This window comes from Equus przewalskii, chromosome 16 (assembly GCF_037783145.1).
Source record: "Equus przewalskii isolate Varuska chromosome 16, EquPr2, whole genome shotgun sequence".
NCBI lineage: Eukaryota > Metazoa > Chordata > Mammalia > Perissodactyla > Equidae > Equus > Equus przewalskii.
The window spans coordinates 59756514-59773649 of record NC_091846.1 but is presented as its reverse complement, the minus strand read 5'-3'; the positions used below and the strand labels follow the sequence as shown (position 1 = coordinate 59773649).

The 17136-nt window shown below is 33.4% G+C and overlaps 1 long non-coding RNA gene across 2 annotated transcripts in view; it reads right to left on the bottom strand.

The window, feature by feature from the left end:
• Positions 1-17136, bottom strand: part of LOC139076500 (uncharacterized) — a 141364-nt gene that overhangs the window by 62721 nt on the left and 61507 nt on the right. The gene's annotated exons all lie outside the window — the stretch shown is intronic.

Genomic DNA, 17136 nt, shown 5'->3' with positions numbered 1-17136 from the left:
TTTTATATAAATTTAGCTGTCTTTGTAATCATATGCCTCAAACTAACTTTGTACCAAACTATGTCAAAAGAGTGGCTTTTCTGTTTTTTTAAATTATTATTTGTTCTTTTTATGGGGGATGTTGACCTGGTTATTATGATGTTAATGGCAAGTTAGATAATTTGATTTACATCTAGATATCGATGATTGAAATGTTTTTTTATTTCTGCATAATAAGTCACCACACAGTTAGCAGCTCAACATGACCTGCATTTACGATCCTCCAGTCTGTGGGGCAGGTGTCGAGGCACAGCTAAGCTGTGTCCTTTCTTCAGGGTTTCCCAAAACTGCAATCCATATGTTGTTAGGGCTGTGGTGTCATTAGAGACTCAAGGCTTTTGCAAGTTCATGTGGTTGTTGGTAGAATTCCTTTTTCTTTAGCTGTAGAACTAATAGTGGTGTGATCCCTCAGTACCAGCAGTAGAGCATCTTCAATTGCTAGATCTTCTTTCAAAGGTATCACCTGATTATGTCAGGCCCACCCAGAATAATTTCCCTATTGATTAATTTAAAGTTAACTGATTAAACATTTTAATTTTGTGTGCATAATCTTGGGAGTGATATTGCATCCCCTTTGCCATATTCTATTGCAATATTGTATCTAGAAGAAAGTTACAAATCTCACCCACAACGCAGGAGAGGGTATTACACAATGGCATGGCCATTGAGGATGGTCATTGTCTAAAACAATGATGAAAACGGCAATACACTTGGCTTGAAGTGCTTTTGTTTTTGATAATTTTTAATACACTCATCCATATATTCCAAAATATTTTATAGAGCAATTACTAAGCATCCTTCTATTTGTGGTGGATACTGCAGTGAACAAAGTGGATAAACTATCTGTGCTCACAGAGTCTATATTCTCTTTGACAAGGTATAAGATAAATACATAGATGCTTGACATGAAATCAGATAATAAAGAGAGTAGTGAAGAAAACTAAAATTGTTTAAGTGGTTGGAGAGTTACAGGGGTGATGTTATTTTAGACAAGAAGAACTGGAAATACCTCTCTGGAGAGTGGTGTTTCAGCACTGACTTGCAAGAAACAAGTGCATGGGCATACAGACAAAAAGCGTTCCTGGAGAGGAAAGAGCAGTGTCAAAGGCTGCAGGGTCGAAGGGCGGTCAGGAATGGCAGGGAGGCCAGGGAAGCTGGGCCAAAAGGAGCAAAGAGAAGAATTTAGGAGATGATGCCAGAGATTCACTCACGGATAGAATAATGAGAAACCAGAGGGGGCTCTTATCTATTTTCCCTGTGATGCAAATAGCCCTGTGTGTGTGTGGGGGGGGGGGTGGGGGGTAGGGGGGGTGGGTGTTGAACAAGAGAGCAAAAGGGAGTGGCATTTGTTTCTGGTTTAAATGGGTTCTGGCTGCTGTGGAAAAATAAAATTTAAGGAGCAAGAAAGGAACTATAAAAAGCATTTTGGTATCATCAACTGCAAGAGTTCAAGCAAGGGATCATAGTATTTGTTATCACAAAGACATACATAAAGACAAACAGGCCTGTAATTTCTTGAAAATCGTTCATAAATTAATGGCCTTAATACTTTGAAGTTTCTAAAACATGCAAAGATTTCTTTTGAACCTCCTATGTTCCTCTTCCTTTCTGCATCTCTGCCTTCTAGAATGCCACAAACTTTGGACCATGGTTAATCTCTGTAAAGAAACTTTTTCTTCCTCTGCTGTGGGTGAATATATGACCCTTCCTTGGATCACTGGTAACATAATTATAGGTAAAATAAATTTAGATAAGGTAGAATATATCCATCAAGATTCAAGAAAATAGGTTTTTAACATCATATCCCTTGTGAAGGAAGATGAGAATAGAAAGGAAAACTTTGAAACTTACAAAACCATAACGTATAATATTAGCTAATAGAAAATGTCCTATTTATTGTGTAATTTGCTTCAATTATTTTTCTGTTAGATAAGCTTTTAAACTCTTCCCTTCTTTAGAGAGTTTATAAATATTTGATGAGTTTTCAGCAGAGAACTATTTTTAGTTTTGATATTTTTAATTGATGGCCAGCTAGTAAATCCTACTTTTCTCCTACAGTGAAACAAAATAAGTGACATGAACAAAACAGTGGGATTTTGGCTTAAGGACAGCTCATCTAGTTTTCAATAGACTTTCCAACAAATGTTGTTAAAATATTAACTTTAGAAAACACTCACCATTTTGTGTGAAAATAGTTCTTACATAATTTAAAGATTCAAAAGAATACAAAACAATATAGGTTGGTTCTAAGGAAGCTCCCAGACACTGTCAAGGAAGCAGTAAAGCCCATTAACGTAAGAGAACATTCCTGAACAGGATGCTTTTGAAGGGAGTGCCAGTGATACAATTTAGAGAGTATTAAGTAATAATTTGAAGTCACAATGAATAAACCAATGAGGTGTAATCATCTATGTGTGGACCCATATGCCAACTGCTCATATGGAGCCCTGGGCATATGGAGGAGAGGCAGAAGGGGCTTTTATTTGGCAATCTGAAAACAGCAACCCTTAGGTGCTGTATTAAAGCAATGCCCTACTTTTTACATTTTTTTACATTTTACATCGATGGAATTAAGTACTTTTCATGTATGCATTTAAGTTTGGGTCCAAATATACAATAGTTGTTGTTTTAGTTTGGTGGGGGAATATGTGAATTTTATAAAATACAAAGTTATATGAAAAATGTATGAAATACATTTAAGCCACAAATTACTTTATTGAATTCATCTAACTTTTCCCAAATGGTACAGTTGCCCATATGCTTATTTTTCCAGATTCTCTGTGTTTAGCTGAATAACCTGCTGCTTCCTGTGTGCATTTATACTGACTAAATATATATATATATATATATATATATTTTATCACTTGATGTTTTAAAACATAAAGTTAAATGTCCTAGCAGAGTATATTCTATTTTGCATATTAATTTTCACAACTTAGGAAAGTGCTATTGAGTGAACACACATGTTAACATCAAGAAGAAGTCAATTTTCTACAATAGAAATTGCAACTTGAAAAAGATTGTTCTTACCTGTACATGTTACTTTCTTTTATCTGAATAATCTTAGGCCTCAAAACTGCATGAATTTTTATTTTATAATTCAGAAGCTAAATTCTCACTTAGTCTATCAACTATGGCAATATCTGGCCTGTACTCGGTGTCTTTAGACCATTCACGTTCAATGTTAATGTGGGTATGGTTTAATTAAAATCTATCATCTTTCCAGCTCTTTTCTATTTGTCTCAGTTTCTCTGTTTTTCTTCTTTTCTGCTTTTTCTGTGTTGACTATATTTTTAGGATTCGACCTATTTCCTCTATTAACTTGTTGTGTATACATCTTCTTTGTTGTTAATTTTTTTAATGGTGCCCTAAAGTTTACAATATACATTTGTAATTCATCAATCTACCTTCAAATAATACTATAATGCTTCATGTGTAGTGTAAGGATATTAAAACTGTATATTCCCAATTCCTTCCTTCTATTCTTTGTGCTATTATTGTAGCACTCTCTTTTAAATATGGCATAAACACAGAATACAGTACTCCACAAAATTTTCATTGTACTGTTATCTTTTCATTTCAAGAGCTATTCATTTCATTTTATGTGTTCAAATTCTGATATGGTATTTCTGCCTGAAGAAACATCCTTTAATATTTTTTCCAGGGTAGGCATGTTGGTGATTAATTCTCACAGCTTTGGTTTTGTCTGAGAAAGTTGCTATTTCTCAAACATTCAGAACATATCAGTTACTATTACAAATGATGCTACAGTGAACATTCTTGAGCACGTCTCTATAGCACGTGTGGGATAACTTTCTCTAGCTACGTCCCAAGCGGAGTTTCTGGATCACAAGATTTGTACAACTTCAATTTTACTGATTATTTCTGAACTGTTATCCAAAAGTGGTTATTCCTATGTAAAAAGGTGCTAATTCTATTTCACAGCTCCAGTTTTCCCTATTCTTCAATATTTCGAAGTGTCAGAATTTAATATGTATATGATATTTCTATCTATGAAACATATATATTTATTTTGCCTTATATCTTTCTGTATTCAATTAATATTTGAAGCTTTATATAAAATAATTTAATTATTGTTTAACTTTTCTGAAATCCACTTAACATACATCTTCAAAAGTAAAAGATGTGTAGGTTTTGGAGATCATGAACAAGGATGAGATGTTGAAGTCTGAGTTCTGTTGGTATGCATGACATCCTACTATCCATTGCTTCTAAATTTCTCGAGCATAAATCAAAGTAACTTCATAGAGGTTGTATAGTTTTCAAGAAAGCAATTTAAATTTTGTACTTTGTTAGTGTCTCTATTTTAGGGCAATTTATAATTTTCAGCTTCAAAGTGAAGTTTTCAGTGGGAAAAAAATATTGGACTGACAATGCATACCTAGTGAATTATAACTGAAATTATGCTACTATTAAGTGTAATATAAGTATATGGTAGAAGATAAAGGATTTGCCTAATCAGAGATACATGATTCATTTTTGATGAATATATTATTAGAGAGTGTAAAGGGTAGAACAACGCATCATTTGCCTTTTTGGTTTTCAGGTCTATTCAAAATATAGAATTTAATATAACAAAATATAGAATTTAATATAACAATTTAATATAGCCTGCTAGGAGGCTATAACACTTTATAATCTCAACTCTTGAACCAACTGAAAAGCCAACACAGGAAAATATTCTCTATGTTATCAGAGCAAATCTTGAGTAGTTTTTGTTAACTTTACCTGTGCTGATGTATATAAATTAGGTAACCTTAGAGAGTGAATAAAATGTCCATTTTCATCCCTTTGAGCATTGCTTAGAATGAGTATATTTGCAATAAGTAGTAAAAATAATTGGAAACTGTCATATGAAATACTCAGATGAAGTATAATATATAGTATTAAGACAACAAAGGGTATTTGAACTTTTTAACCACTCATAGTTAAGTTAGGAATATTCAAGTTGCCCACTGAACTTCTGATGTCATTGATAAATATTCTTGTTAAAGTGAAATGCTTAATAATTTTAAAATAAACTATAATAAAATAGTTATTCCTAGTCTCAGTTATCTTTCTTCTAATCTGACCTTCATTCTACTGCATATGTAATTACGCACATATGTAGGATTTTACTGCACAAGGTTAAAACTCTGAGGGAATTCTGTAAGTGATATATGGGTTTGGAAATGTGGGTGGACTATATCAAAGTTTGCAAAACTGGAATAGGTCAAGGACTCGCCATAAATTAGTTGACTGAGATCTTAAAAGGAATACAACATAAACTCATTTAAGCTTTCTGAGGAAAAAGCCATCCTTTTATCACCACATATTGTAAATGGCAAGGAAGATTTGCAGTTGGTTGTTCAGGTAATTTAATCTAAAGCTTGAAATTTATTTATTTTAAAAATTTTGTTTCATTGTGGTAAGATCTACCTTCTTAACAAATTTTTAAGTGTACAATACATTATTGCTGACTATAGGTACCATGTCGTATAGCAGATCTCTCGAGATTATTCAGCTTGCTGAACTGAAACTTTATGCCTGTTGATTAGTCACTTCCCATTTTCCCCTCCCCCCAGCCCTTCACAATCATCATTTCACTCTTTGGTTCAATGAATTTGACTATTTAGATTGCTCAGACAAATGGAACCCTGCAGTATTTGTCTTTCTGTGATTGGCTTATTTCACTTATAATGTCCTCAAGGTTTATTCATATTGTTGAATATTGCAGAATTTCCTCTTGTTTTGAGTCTGAATAGTATTCCATTGTATGTACATACCATATTTTCTTTATCCACTCTTGTGTCAATGACCATTTAAGTCGTTTTTACAGCATGGCTATTTTGAATAGTGATGCAATGAACATGGGAGTGCTCATGTCTCCTCAAAACGCTGATTTCAATTCTTTGGGATAAATACCCAGAAGTGAAATTTCTGGATCATATGACAGTTATACTTTTATTTTTTTAAAGAGAACTTCATACTGTTTTCCATAGCAGCTGCACCATTTTGCATTCCCACCAGTAGTATGCAAGAGTTCCAATTTCTCCACATCCTTGCTAACACTTGTTGTCTTTTGTTTTTTTGATAATAGCCATCCTGACAGGTGTGAGGTGATTTCTCATTGTGGTTTTGATTTGCATTCCCTAGTGATTAGTGACACTGAGCAGTTTTTCACATACCTGTTGGCCATTTGTATGTCTTCTTTGGAGAAATGTCTATCCAAGTCTACCCCATTGTTCAATTGAGATTAGCTTTTCTGTTATTGAGTTACAGGAATTTGATATTTATTTTAGCATATTCTTTTCTGCCCAAAGTATTATAAGTAATAGGTTGTCAAATTTATTTATTATCTTGTATTAGTGTTGTGGGGTACTGGAATTGACCACCCCAAGGTATGTGTCTTTGGCATGATGATGATTTGGGGCTGGTTACTTTTAAAACCTGCAGACAGAAAAGAAACTCTGAAAAGTAGAATTTACTTACCCTTTGTAAGAGACATTAACATTGTAAAGGAAATCTCCATCTGTAAAGGTGTCTCCATCTCTGTACCAGGAATGACCTTATCTCTAGAAACTCTTATCAATGTGGAAGGCAAGGACTCAATTATGCATAATAACCTGACTCTTCTTTACCGTACTTGTGTGGTAGTCTCCTGTAACTGACTCCCCCCACTCCCAACATCCTCCTTTGTCTTTAGCTGAATATGATATTTAAGGTGATGGCTTTAGCCATTTAGGTGAGTTGCTCAGGTTGCCTGAGCCTCTTCCATGTATGCATGTTATAAAGCTTTGTTTAATTTTCTCCTTTTATTCTGTCTCGTGTGAATTTAATTCAGTCTCCAGCCAGAAGAACCCAGAGTAAGTAGAGGAAATGTCTTCCTCCCCTACAATGTGTTGTAGAAAATGGAAATATATATATAAAAAAACCCTTTCTCCTAAAAGATCAGCAGTTTACATTTTGATAATGCATGTAACATTGAAAATAAATTGCTACTGAAGTGAATTTTAATTATTATTAATATATTCACTTGGCAGCAAATAAATACATATTTAGTGTGTCTAAATAGTTTACATAGTTGGGTGGCATGAATATCTACATAGTTCCCCATCAACATGAAACAAAACGACTGAAACAGAGGACTGCTTTCATCTCAGTTTCCTCTCTTCAGTAACCTGTGTCAAATTCTTAAAATTTCTCCTTTCACTGGAAGTACTATATAATGCCCCAAATTATACCATAACATGTACAGCAGTAAGTTATTTATATGTTTTTCCATTATAAGCAATATTGCCACTTTTTCAAAGTAATAATACCTCAACTCTTTTGACATAACTCCCTATAATTGCAGAAATAATTACTGGATTAAAAAATTTGTGTATTTATAAAGCTCTTGATATGCATGTTCATATTCTCTCTGAAATGATTCCACTTTGTTTAATATTCAGATGTGTACACCACCAATTAGTTTAGATGAGTAAGGAATATTTTAAATTAATGAGTGTTTTTCATTGAAATTCTGCAGGTGGTAAGAATATGTCTCTATTATCATGTAAGTTTAAAAATTCAATATTTATATGTTTTTGTGTGTGTCTAATTATAGGTTTTAACTATGGAGGAGCGATTTCTTTAAATATATTGATAGGTGGTAAATAAATGCATTCTAGGGTACACTTAGAGTTTCCGAGGAGGCAAATTAAATTGAACAGTTGAAGCAATTATTTTGACAAATCAACAGAAAAGGAAATACACTTGTTATTTGGTAAATGTTAGATGCTGTGCTACAACTACATAGATTTATTATCTTTATTGATCACATTTGGCATATGATTCTTCTACTTTCTACACCAATTTTTCCTGTGTAAAATATCTTTACTGAAGAGAGAGTAATCATATTTTCCTTCCTTTACCAAAATCTATGACCTGTTATTTGTTGTTTAATATCCAGAAAATTGGCTAAAACATAATTTCAAACATCCTAACTCTACTGTGATTCTATATAAAAGAAATAGGAAAGCTTACAGTGTGTCTGTTATCTTTTCTTATAATATTTAGCTTATTTTCTTAATATGGATTATTTAGTCAAAATACATATTTATTTATCAATACAAATTATGACTGCTAAGATGGGACACAGAGGTTTTGCAGAACAAATTCATGAGTAACAGGCAAAATAAGCCAAAATGATGCCACATCATTTCTTTTTGATAGAAGAGACTTAGTAATCATCAAGTGATTACAGAAAGAAATCCATATACATTCATTAGCTTCTATTTTCAATCAACATCTTAATTCAATTTTAAAGTAAAAATATGAACCCAGGAAAAATCGTGCTTGTTTTTTTAAACTCATTACAAAAAAATGTATAAAAGCTTCATTTTCACAACAGCTATTTATTTAAAGGAAATGCTCATTTAAAAAGTTGGTTCTATGGCTACAGGGCAACAAAAAAGGGAAGTTCCTCTAAAAGTCAGAAAAATATAAAGGTATTCAGTCTCATAAAACTGTTATTTCTAAACTACAAGAAATATAAAAATAAAAGGTAAATAAACAAGTCACAGAAATATATTCCTCAGAGCTGGTGAGTAATTGCATAAGTACTCTAAAAGTTAGCTACTCTTGTACATACACAGACATTTATTATAAATGAATTTTAGTTGCAACTGGAGACATATCCAAAAATTTCAAGTATACAAAATAGCAATTAAATCATTAGATTTATTCAATATTCTTACTCTTAATATTCACCACATTTAAGTAAATGACTTTATGCAACTTTTCCATTTAATATATGTTACTTTTTATTTTCTTTGAATGACATAACGTTTATATTTTATTATTGGATGCTATAAAAAATTACTACAAAATATCTGACACTGAATTATGATTACAATATATTAATTTTTAATAATTTATTTTTATTTACACTTTAAAGTATCATAGTTAATTCATATTTTATTTGTAAATAAAATATATAAATAACACTGATAATGTTTGCAAATTCGTTCATTTTCATTATTTTTTCACTGGTTACTGATAAACTTAAGCATGGCTAGTTTCTTGGTGTTTACAATTTTTTTCTGAACCGTTTATTTACTTATCAATCAGGTTTTTGTAGTTTGCTTTTAATGTCTAGAATTTTTAAAACACTTTGTTAACAATGATGGTCATATTGATTTTGCTTAGTTGCTTTGCTCTGACCATCATTTATGATGCTCCATTTTAATGTTTCATATGTCTGTTGCCGATAAATTGAGACACTTAATAGCTTATAACTAGCTGTATACATTCTAAAGATTATTTTGATTTTCAAAATTATTTTTAGAAAACAAAGTTAATATATATAATTATTGCTATAAACATTTCTGTTCATATTTATTTCCCTATCACTACAATAGTTTCATACTAATTTATATTTGACAAACAATATGTAAGCCATATATAACTTTTTGACATTATTACAGAGTAAAATTGCATTTGAAATATTTATCTTAGAAACTCATTCATGATATATAAGTATTTCTGATAATATTTTAATCATACATAACTTAATATTTAAAGACTCCTTCACATTCCTGATTTATTTACAAGATCTGAAAGATTCTGATGACTTTGGGTAATATGTTAGATTAACTTGAATTCCCTCTAAGTAAATCGAAAGCCTAGCAAATATTTACTTATGTAAATTGACCATAGAAATTTCTAAAATCCAAAATAATAACCATGCTCTAAGAGAATAGAAGGTACAAAGCAATTAGATTTGCATATGAAGCTCTACAGCTTTATATGTTGTCGAGTGATGTTGCAATGTTTAGCTTATTTATCTCAAAAGAGGCATTAACATTAATTCCACCCTTCTCTCAAATTTATGTAAGTATAAATTATGGTACTTTTTTTTCTTTTTGGTAGAATGAGTGACATAGGGAAGAATGTAGCAGCACAGAGAACATTTTGCATGTTATTCTAGTGTTTGTTTGCTTCATGGTAGTGACCTTAGAGATTATCTACTGCACCTGCAAATATCCTTTACAATATTCCTTAAGGTGTCAGCCAGTCACTACTCGAAAACTTCCAGTAATGGGAATCATATACTACACTAAACTTGCCTACTTCAATATTGTCTTCTTATGCATATACAAACAACTTTGACTTCCAAAGAATTATTATGCTTATTTTATTGCCCACAATTTTTATATAAACTCTGACCAGTATGAAATCTTCACGTGCTTTCCTTTTCAATAAGATGGTGATAATAGAGCTTATAAGATCAATGTAAATATTAAAATACTTCATGGATGTGGAGATCTTAGAAGAGTGAGCAATAGAAGGTATAGCAGGGGCTGTGGTGACAAAATGTGATCCCCTCCTCAGTGCTGACACATCCACCCCCCAGCTGCTGGATTATTGCAGGCAGATGGTTCAGAGCTGCAGCCCTCACTGAGACCTGGCCCCGTTCATAAGAATCTACCTTGCTAAAAGTTAGTCCAGTGGTGTGCTGGAGACAGCTCCTGCTAACTAAGAAGACCAAATTATTAAATATTAAGGAATTTTGCTACCCTGTTGTTAGACAGATGATAGCTTTAAATTAGCCATAAAAACCAGAGCTTTTTTGCTGTTTTTCATTCTCCTGAAGATCTGGTTTAACAGCATACCACTAAGAATAAACCTTGAGTAAGGTCATGAGTAAGTAAACCTTGAGTAAATTATCTCATCTTGGTATAACACTAATGGCAGTCCTAGCTCTACAATCCCGCATTGGATCAGTCAAAGACTCATTTGCCACCAAGTTTCAGGTCAGTTTCCCCATCTGCCCTGTCTTACCTCCTCATATCCTTACACACGTATCTTTTGAGGACATGGCCCAATATATTTTCTGCATGTAATTCTCTTTTAAGTGTCTGTTTCCCAGAAAACCAATATTTTTGGTACCAGACCCTAAAATGAGAGTATGGAGATGCAGCTCTCAATGGTTCTCTGGCCATGAAGATCTCATTTTTGATGATAAGGGATTTTGATGACCTTTAACATGATGGAGCTGAATCTCTTTCTTTCGTGTTTTTTTTTTTTTTTTTAACTGTTGCCAATCTTTTTTTTTCTTCTGCTTTTTCTCCCCAAATCCCCCCAGTATATAGTTGTATATTTTAGTTGTGGGTCCTACCAGCTGTGGGACGTGGGATGCCGCCTCATCATGGCCTGATGAGCGGTGCCATGTCCGCGCCCAGGATCCAAACCAGGGAAACCCTGGGCCCCCAAAGTGGAGCACAAGAACTCAACCACTCGGCCATGAGGCCGGCTCCCTGGATTTTTTTCAACTTTATTTTCACATGTTCTACAAGAATTTTTTCTATATCTGGTAGAGGTCCCAACCGTACCATACAGATTGCTAATTCGATTTTTAGCAATTTTAATTCTCTTGCTCAAGACTTCCACTTTTATTACAGTCATCATATTTTTAAATTTCAAAGAGCTTTCTCTATTACATGTGCATTTTCTTAATGTCAAATCTACTACACAATTTAAATGTTTTCTTCTAATTTCTGAATTATTACTACACCTACAACATTAGTTGCTCAGCTTGCTCTAATTCTCGCTTATGTTCATTTATGTGGCAAACATTTACCTAAGCAAAGCTCTAGATGCTTTGAATCTACATGAATGAAAAAAATAAATATTAATTACTGCCCCCTTTAAGGTGGTACTATGATGTTGGTTTGTATTTAGTTTTTCATTCAGTCCCTCTGAATGAAACACTAAATTGACATAAAATTTGCTGGATGTGTTTGTTTATTCTAATATGCAGATCCCAACAAATGCCTTCCTTCTTGGGAAGGCTGAGTGATGCTTTCAACAACTCAGATATTATGTTGGTGGACAAAGTTTGCTAGAAGCTGCCTGTTGAGCCTGCTGCACAGCACTCCCACCCTTTTCCTCTTTGAATTACTTGGGCTGTCGATTATGCAAATTCTGTTCAATCTATGACCTCAGATACTTCATATTTTCTTATTTACTAGTTACAAACCTCCCTTTTTAATGGCAATATTATTAATTTATTCACGTATATCATAATGAATAATACCCATAACATCACTTTTGTGGATTCTAATGCCCTGATATTAATGTTTTTAGAAATTTGGAATACACAAGGGTGATTTTCAGAAAAATAATAATTTTCAGTAATACAACCTATGTACAAAACTAATTTATATTTGATGTCACCTAGAATGTCTTTAATTTAATACATTGAATGATAACATTTGGTGGTAATGAAATTATAGAGATAGGTATTTCTGAGGCATGTAACAGACTATTAAATTTATCTGTTATCTACGCATTTAGCATTTATTCAGTTTACTACTAGGCACAAAAAGGATCTTGACTTGTTGAATAAAGGGTTATTATTTCAAAACAACTAGAGAAAGTAGTAGGTTGCTTAAAAAGCATTAATGAAACAATTTTAAAGTGTAATTACCCAGAGTTTAGAACTATTTAAGTAACTATGTACAAGGACATCTTAATCATTGTTTGATTCTCAAATCTACATATAATATGCATATTCTTTGAAATATTGTGTATAAAACAGATAACTATATATTAGGTCAAATCAATATAAATCGGAATAAGAATTTTCATTCCTTGCTGAATGTATTCTGATTTCCAGGAAAAATACTAAGAGTAAACTATGTGCATAATAATATCATTTACATCTGATATCTGTAGGAAGAGGAAAAGATCTATTGCTATATTAAAAATGTACTAATTTGAAACTAAGATTCTACTTCTTACTAGCTGTTACTGCTACTCCTCCTCCTCCTAATAGGAGTAGTGCTACCCCTCCTAATAAAGCGTCTTCGAATCTGTGTCTACCCAAAATGAAAAACAGAAAATTTTTATATAGTTCAAAAAAGTCAAATTAAGAAAAATAACTTCTGCCAGGCCTGAGATGAATCTCTCCCAATTTAGGCAGTCAGACCAATTATTTCAGGCCACTGAAGTGCCATTTGGCACATTACAGCGTTAGTGTGGGACCTGTATATCCTAAACACTTAATACAGCTTTCCAAATTGCCTAACTTTCATCCAACTCAAGCACTGGATAAAAAAAGATTGGCTGCAGTTCTGTTTGTGAGTTTCTTCCAAAAACTATTTTGTGTATGATGTCTCAATGCACATTTCTAGCTGAGACCAACATTTTTAGAAAAGGAAGAAAATAAGGGCATATATAGATTCTGTTATTATAAGAACTGGGATAAAATTTCACATTTGATTCAAGTCCAATGACATGGCAATTACTGCCTGCCCTGACAAGTATTGCTCACACAGTGGTTTGGCCCAATAATTTTTTAAAAATCATTAATTAAAGTAAACAAATGTTAAAGACCTTTATATTGAAATAATGTGGTGGAGATGGCCACTGTTTCTACCAGCATATTACACCAAAGCAATATGGTGCCTTTGCAAACTATTATGTTTGGCAAATAATCCAACATTTAATCAGCTTTGTTAGTCATATCAGTGTATGTTTAAAGTCCACTTTAACTTAGATTGTGTAGGAGAACACTGCTCACTTTAAAACTCCATATATATTTTATATAAAGTTTAGTATTTTATAAATTTTGCTTTAATTCTTTAGAATTTATTTATTCTTCCCAAATCCTTTTTTTTGCAAATATTAATTTATGACCTAAGCAATTCACTCACATGTCAGAATTACTCTACATATAGTGATACAGCACTGGTCATAGTAGCAGGTCTGAGTTTGGTATCCATAGCAACGCTTCTCACAACCACGTCTTTTGTTTTGATGCTGATGTTTTCAAGGTTGTTGGTAAATCTCAGAATCACTGTGCCTTGGCTCTCATGGCTTCAGTGCTTAAGCATTCCTCTATAGGGCTATGCGGCTTTGCAGCACAACGAATTTTGGGGACAAAACTGCTGCCCAGGATTCAACACAACAGCAAACAGTACCTGTAGCTATGCAATATGCACTGGTGAGGAATTTTTGATATACCACGGCATCGATCTCTCGCCTTGGGGCGTGTGGAGGAATCACTTAGCCTTGACATGCATGACTGTTATCTTCCTTACGATTGCTTACTTAAAATTATTTCTTTAAAAATCTTCTTAAATTCGCCTTTAATTTACCGTGATTTATCCAAACATAAAAAGGGAGCACTTTGATTTATTTTAAGTAATTTTTTTTTAAAGGGAGTAAGGACCTGACAAAGAGGGTATGTTAACAAGTATGCGAGAGTGCCAGGCTTGTGCACACGGTACACCCCTCTTCAGATCCTGAGCATGAAGGTGGTGCAAGGCCTGAGGAGTTGCATGGAGCATTCATTGAGCAATACATCTCTCTGGGCTCCCAATCTGGTTCAGGGGTGGAAGGAGAACTGTGAGAGGTATTGTAGAGAGCATCTCTCGTATTCATTTTTGGGACTGAATCGAGAATATGGGGCTGGGCAATTAGAATTCTGCTGATTTGTTCAGCTGCCAGATCAGTAGATGTGAGGTTGGCTTTCAGCCTTTGCTCTGTACAAAGATGGGGAGTGGTCAGCTACGTTTTTCTCAAGCACTATACAAAGGAAGGGGCAGCAAGATCCCCAAACAGCTGTTAGTCTGTTAGTCAACACCTGGCCCTTTGGCAGGGTGCTTTCCATCTCACAATGAATGAGTTTCCATTCAGGGCTGGCTTGCCCCATTCCTATTTCCCCACCTGTTATTATTGTGCTACTTTCCAGAATCAAAAAACACTAGCACTCTTCCTTAAAACCATGTGTACATGTAATATATTTGATACTATACTAATGTATATATGTAAAAATATATTCCATATGGTGGAATACATTTCACTATATATATATTTCCATATAGTGGTCCATATATTGGTATAGCCATAGCCTGAGTTTGTTTCCTAGTCATGGTACCACATCACCAACCTGTTGGTTGTTATATTGTGGCCGCTGCATGTTGCTGTGATGCTGAAAGCTATGCCACCAGTGTTTCAAATACCAGCAGTGTCACCCATGGTGGACAGGGTTCAGCAGAGTATCCAGACTAGACAGACTAGGAAGAAAGATGTGGTTACTCACTTCTGAAAAAATTTATCATGAAAGCCCTATCATTAGCAGGAGAGCATTGTCAGAGATAATGCCAGAAGATGAGAGGGTAGTACAGAAAGACCAGGCAAGGTTCCACTCTGCTGTATACAGGGGTGCTAGGAGTTGGAATCGACTGCACAGCAATAGCAACAACAACAAATAGTGGTAAGGCTGGAGGTTTTGAGTTTGAAGATCAAACGTGTATGTGTGTGTATATATATATATATATATATGTACATGTTGAAACATATATATGCAAAATATATGTACATTATATATATACATGTATATATAATACATATACATATACAGATGTATACACAATTGCATTGCAATTATACATATGCACAGAATACAATATACATACATTGTAATATATATATATGTGTGTATATATACAGAGAGAGCCAATATATACAATGTCCATTCAATGTATAAGCAGGGTGGGCCGAGGCCACAGTTGCTGCATCAGCCATTCCTTAGAGCCAAAGCAGATGTCCACTGTGCATTTGAGAGAGATCTTTGCCCTGCCTTTCATTTATATACTATTTGTAATCAACCACAAAACTTTCACAGCTCTCATTCAATTTGATCACCAGCTCTTCCAGTGTTTATAAGAGTAGAATTGTGGGCTTATTGTATATTTGCATTTTTCTTTGAGTGTTGGTACATAGAATATAGTGTCCTCACTAAAGTTATGTTTCACAAATCTACCTGTCTTTTGTCAAAAACCAAACTATGGTAAATATTGAAATTTCATAGAATTTTTCAATATGTACCATGACGAACCTCGCTCCCCTGCTATTTAATAGTTTCCCTTGAGTTTTATGAGTTATTGGAGGAAAATAAGCCAAAAATTGATGTTTTCCAATGCAAAGTCATCCACCCAAAATGTGGCTTCTTGTCTATTTATTCTCTCCTATAATCTCATGAAAAACAATTTTCTTCTCTACCTTCTCTCTTTTATTTGTCTTTTTCAGTGAATAGGTTTTCTCGGGTCTTTTTTTGCCAGATCCCTAGTTCTGTTCTCTTATGGATACTGACATACTATTACATACAATAATTTTTTTTTCTCTTTTTCAAATGTTATATGGAACATTATAAACATTTTTCTGTGTTGACTAATTACATTGGGAAATACATTCAGAACAGTCTTAAATAATGGTGAGAATATATTCCTTTCTCTGACTTTAATTGACATTATTATTGTAAATCACCATTAAGCGTAATGCTAGTTTTGGTTTCAGGTGTAAACTTTTCATAAAGTTAAAGAAGGTACTTATTTTCCATTTTACTATGATTACTGTTATATTTTTCAGTATCTATTAAGACAATTATGTGATTTTTGTTTTTGGAAAATTTAATACAACGAATTCCATAAGTTGTTTCTAATACTTAGCTAGCCAATACTCAGTTAAAATATACCGGTGATTTATTTTTAATGAATTTTACAGTATTCATAAGTTAAACAGATCATTAATTCAGAGTATTCATGAGATCAAAACTAATTTCTTAAAATTTTTTTTTCTGATTTTGACATTTTCCTTAATAGCAAAAAAGGCAATGGTGAGTGAAACTTATTGCTTTAGCTTGAATGAACACAGTGGTTTCAGAGATGTGCAGCCATTGTCTGTTCTTACTGAAGATTCAGTAAAAAAATAATATACCAATTAAGAATTTCTTTTACGAATGCCTTTGCTGAATTAGTAAAAGTTAAATACATTCATTGAAACTCAACCCTTGAATAAATATCTTAATATCATTTGTGATAAAATGGGAAGTACACATAGCATACTTCTGCTGCGTTCCAAACTATAATAGCTGTCTAGAGCAGGGCTTGACAAACTGTGGCCCATGGACCAAAGCTGACTCATCATCTATTTTTACAAATAAGTGTTGATTGGAACTCATTCATGCTCACTTGTTTACATAGAATCTAAAGCTGCAATTATGCTACCCCAGCACCATAGAGCATCTGTGGTAGACACTCTATT